Consider the following 6000-nt stretch of genomic DNA (forward strand, 5'->3'; position numbering starts at 1 on the left):
CTGATGATTCAAATTCAGTTCAAAAATCAAGAGAATCCATTTTAATTCTTTCTTTTTGTTCAGAACAATCTATCACACCACCTGATTCCAAGTTCTTAAACTGCTGTGGGTTTTGAAGACATCAAGATTCGTCTCCCACGTAGAGAGAAGAGAGAAATCTTGTTTACAATTCTGTTGCAGACTAAAGATTACCATCGTATGAAATATACCCAAAATTTAGAAATCGGCTTGCATTGATTAGTTTGCAACTGTGAAACAAGTTTCAGTCCTTTTTTCAGATTTCCTCTCTTGTCTGTTTGTATCATCAGAATTATGTAGCGAGGTGTTTCACGTTGCACAACCGTTTCAATGGATCGTGACTGTTTGCATGTTGTCCGTAGAAATGGGTACTCATAATGCTCCCATTACAGGAAACTTAAAGGTAGTGTAATACATGAAATCAGTGCTTGAAGAAATGTTAGCGTCTGAGCATCTGAAACAGAAAAATGCAGCATTGTCCATAGCAATTTATCTACAACAGTTCGACTTTAGCTTGTGAAGCCTGCATGTATACGTTATTGTACACACCAGATTATACTAGAATCAGTCCTAGCTTCACATTCATGATACCTTCTTCATATCCTAAAAGCAACCCATAACCATCTAGACTTGGATGTACACACTACAGTGATCGTTGGACATCAGTATATAAACCATACTGCATTCAATAAACCATTCAAGCTAGAGTTTGATGTGGAGAGACACTTTTTATGTGTCAGAGCCATCCCAGGGCATTCGAATTGGAATTTATTGAGTTCATAACATCTGAATCAAGGTTGACGAACGCATTTAACGAAATTTAAGATACTGCCTTAACTGTTACATCCTTCCTCAAAACTCTTGCTTACAGGTACAGGAAACGGTTTATTGGAATTTTTAATGTATTCCAGTGCTGAATGAGAATTCATATATCATCATTATTATCAAACGTAGTGTAAGCAAAGCCCATAAGGCGACATATCCCTTTTGAATAATTCGCTCTTCATAATGAACTGGCAAAGTTAGATCGAGTGGTGAGGTCGTTTCATGATTTCAGTCCTTCCAATTTAAGGAAATTATAAGTCTCCGCCATTATTACGTCGTGCTTGTACTGCGTAATAACACATTGACAGTTGGGTGGTGTGAGTTTATATCTCACAACTATGATGATGTTTGTTTCAAATGGAAATGTACAACAATTTCCTATCTAAAAAATCGACTAGATTCCCATCGTGGTCCACAATATTCAGCTCAAGGTGGTGTAACGTTCGAGGAGTCTCTGAAAGGTATATGGGACAAGCTGGCACATCAATAACCTGATGTGCTGGAGCCACTGTAGGAAAAAATCCACAAATTTTATGACTCGGTCTCCCGATGAAATACAAATTCGTTGCCATATTACATTCAATGCGAATCATGCTGACTGGCCATACAGACACTGCTTGTTCTGACAAATGAGTTTTATCAGGATTCGTCTCCAATACAAGCCTTATAGTTGTCCTACTGAACCTTAATGGCTAAAGCCTATAGTCCGTTTGTTGGTGTTTATTTCTGCTTTAAATGTATTAATGTTTGCTAGTAGCTCGAACTCCTGTACATGCTGCTTTGTAATTCTATTTATACTTCATTGTTGTACATGCCTGGGGTTATTCTCAGAACTCTACTTCCTCCTAAACGTAGTATGTTGTTATCCTCGAAGATATTAGGAATGCTGCTATATGTCTCCAGTCCAGTCAAAGCAATCCTACTTTCACCACATCTTAGGCCTATCGTCGGAAACTAATTCACATTCAATACTGATGAATGCCTTTTCATAGTCAGAGTGTATGACATGGCATGTATGAACCGGATTGATGCAGTGATACGTGTAACACTCGTTTTTATACATTTGTCCGGATAAACATAATCCACATACGAAAACAGAGATATGAAATGAAGTCTTGGTTGCTCTAAAAATTACAGAACATATAGTTGTGGGCGAAGTAACGGTGTAACTGTTCTGGTGGCTGTAAAACGACATACGAGTGAGAGCAGTATACAATGTTTCGAATCTTCTTCTCAACATATGCAACCCAGTGGGTTCCAGATCTCCCAGGAGCATCTAAATTCTAGATTCCGCACACTTTACGTTTCCACATGGTCTTTCATGGTCTTTGGCATTGCTTTCTCCATAAACACACCAGAAGATGTCGGAATGTCGAGTTTTTTGACGAATTTAAACAAATCTGAATTAGTTAGATGCCCATCTGATAGTACAGCTAGGAGGCTTTCTAATAAGTATTCCAAGGCATTCCCGTGCAGTTTTAAATATAGTCCTTTCTCAACTGTAATATATTCCATAGGTTTGTTATGACACTTCACTTCCTCCATCTTCCGTTCGTCTTGCATTCTTCACAGTCAGAGCTATGACTGCACCACCATCCAACAGTTAACTGATAGCAGACATTACAGAAAGCGTTGAAATTATAAAAGGGATAATTTCACCAAACGCCTGGGGTACTGGTGGAACTCTGAGCATTTTAACATCATTTCCTATTCTTCTGCTTCTTCTTCTTCTTCTTCTTCTTCTTCTTCTTCTCCTTCTTTTCTTCTTACACCATTCTACTGCTTCTTGGTGCTATTAGCCACATACATAGCTGCTTGAATGCTATTTTCTTCTGGTTCCTTTCTTCTTCTTTAGTGTACGGTAGGATGCGTTCGTAAAGTCATTTTCGTTCATTCCAGCAGCCAGTTTAAAGTTGCCACTCATTTTCAATTGTGAATGCAGAAAAAAGTTGACCTACACCAAAGTCCTTGTTCAATGTACTTCCTCAGTTTTAACAGCTAAAATCCTATCAACAGCACATCTTTGCACCAAATGTTTATATGCAGCATAAACTATATCATGCTCCTTGCTTGGATTGTCTATTAAATTAGTGCCTTCGTCACCATGAGCCAAACGCTTTTCCAGCTTAGTTCCAGATCCACAGAAGTTTTTCCCCCGGAGGTGCAGTTCAACTGGAAGTTTGTCAAGAATACCACCTCTCCCTCTGGCAGTGATGTACATCCTACCATTCATGGTATACTGTTTGAAGTTTTTTGAGCGTTCACATAACCTCTGTGGAACGAAGGGAACGTCACCAATTTCACTAACGCCTAGTTCCTTCTACATCTTATGACATGTTCAGGAGGCATATCCAGTTCAGAGCTCCTCTATAATACTTCAGTACTTAAACTCCCACCTATTTCACGTCTGCTGTCATCTTTTGAGATGTAAGTCCTCGGCTTTATATTGCACTTCTAAACCACTGAATATCTCCATTTACCAATTCTAGAAATATGATTTTTAGCATGCTGTCTTGTATTTTCAAGTATGCATCAAGTCACTACACAATTTTTGTGCTTGCATGGATACATCATTTTACTACGATTGTATAGCTTATTTAGAAGGTTATTATCAAGCACATGAACAGGATGTGTTTTTATTATTCTATGATGATTATGGATACAGTGACTGACTATTCGTGGGAAGATATCTAATCGTCTGTATGAACCCTGAAGATTGAATTGCTTTCAACAATGCTGTTGTATTCTTCTTTTCATACATTCTACAATAATTTCTTTCTAGTGTGAACATGTTGAGTAATGTTGTACTCCCTATAAGCCCATTACACTCATTACATACTCGTTGTAGAGCTCCTCAACATGACTTGTTTACAGGTTATATGGGCATTGCGTCATACTTGTTTGCAGCACTGTTCAAACACATGTGTAACCGCAGCACTAGTCTTTGCTTCAATGCGAATGTTCAGCTGTAAATACTGTCTCATATGGACGAAATCGTCGAAACCTTTTATTTTAACACTGCTACATGGAAATTTTTTGCGTGCTGGATCATATAAATCATGCATGAGCATACCCATATTTTTACTCGATGATACATCTTTTCCATAACTGTGAAACTAGTGCTTTAATTGCATTCAAGTGAGCTGTGTTCCCTGTAATGGCTGATATTATAAGCAGTCATGCTGTTATTCCGTTTGGATCATCGTAGTATATATACTCCATAGCAGATTGGTCACTTTCTTCAGCTGGCTGTCAATCACTTCACCATTGCTATGGTTGCCTGCCACTGCTCATCAAATACAATGTACATGTATTTCACACTGGTAGGGCTCTTCGGATCTCCATTGACTTTCCCATGAGCACCTGTCAAATGTAATATTTCACCGTACGTTTGTAGATCTTTCTGTATATAATTCCTTGTTTTTATTGCTCTTGGGAATATCAGATTCAGTATACTGGGCATGCTTTGAATTTCACCACCTACCCTTATTGTGTGCTCTGTTAAACTTACAGGCTGCGTTTCCAGCACTTACGGTGTAACTTTGCTGATGGGATGTACTTCGTCTATCTTATTATCACAGTGAAGATAAATAAAAGCAGGAATTTCAGCTCCTTCTTCTTCTGTTCCTGCCTTAGAGAGCCATGTGATGGATTATGGATTCACTAACTGGTTTAAGAGTTTCGGACAGAGTTGGATCTCACTGCAGCTGTCCCATATCTAGCAGTCGTAATTTCCATCGAATAGCCTTCCACACCTAGATGACATTTCGTTTTATCAACATTTCGCTGCATACTACATTGGCTTTGAGATTTCCTGCATCGTTCAGAGTCAAGTTTCGTATTTATGAAACTTTTTTTTTCAGTCTCATTGAGGCATCTATTTACAACTTCTACACAGATTAACGGCAGATGGGTTCTAGTACTCTCTTAATGAACATTTTTCTCCTGAATAGTTACTGGAGGGTAGTGTTTTACGTTTCCCTCGGTTGCACGAATCTTTACAGTTACTGCTTGCATTCCACTACCCAATGACTGTAATTCCACAGTATGATTTTTAAGAGTTTCGTTGATAGCTTCTGTTCTCATGTCCACATATGGGTGAATGTTCTATTAATGCATAGCCCTCTTATTAGCCTGAATGCTTGACGTTTGTCCAAACATGTCCACCGCATATCATGTACTGACACTATTTTTTAATAACAAGAACCTCCTGGAAGTTTTGTCTACACAGCCATTATTCAATTCCACATTTTCGTCAATAACCAGAAACCCGCACTGTGGGTAATTCCAGTAATCTGCTCAGATGCTTATAAATTCATTGCGTGTATGTCAGTATCTACATTCACCTGGTAAACATGCATTAAATTCATACTCTCCTATTTGAAAGTGATGATGAGATCAGCATTATAACGAACTAACTTCTCTGGAATATGGGAATACATATGGCTCAAATACAAAACATACACTTTGAAATTTCAGGCGAAGCAGAAATGTCTTTTCGAGGTTCTCCATGGTGACGTCATAGAATAATAGTATAGTGTTTTTGAAAATATATATGCATGCTCAAATCGAATCCCTTAGAGAAGTGTTAATGTGGCACAATGAATTTAGCCGTCCCACAAGCTGTAGGTCCCACATTTAAAGCACAGACGCCATCAGGAAGTAACAGTTTATTCTTCTTCATATTCCTAGTAAGTTTTCCTTTATCACTGCAGGACCAGTCTGTAGATATAAGCTGCTTATGATGGTGGTGCTTCATCCACTCGTCATTGGTGACTGCTATGCATTTATATTACTCTACTGCAGTTGGGTAAATCGCATAACTAGTGAAGTGGTACTAAATAGAATTGGGGAGAAAAGAAATTTATGGCACAACCTGATTATAACCAAGGACTGCTTGATAGCACGCATTCTGAGAAATAAAGGGATCACAAGTTTAGCGCTAGAGAAAGTGTAGGGGTAAAAATTGTAGAGGTAGACCAAGAGATGAACACAGTAAACAAGTTGAGAAGAAAGTAAGTGGTAGTAGTTATACAGACATGGAAGCAAGATGGAATAGCGTGGACAGCTACATCATGCCAGTCTTCAGACAGAAAATCTCAACAACATCAGTGTTTTTATAGATACATAACAATACACATGTGCTTTACTACTTCT

This window comes from Schistocerca serialis, chromosome 6 (assembly GCF_023864345.2).
Source record: "Schistocerca serialis cubense isolate TAMUIC-IGC-003099 chromosome 6, iqSchSeri2.2, whole genome shotgun sequence".
NCBI classification, from domain to species: Eukaryota; Metazoa; Arthropoda; class Insecta; order Orthoptera; family Acrididae; genus Schistocerca; species Schistocerca serialis.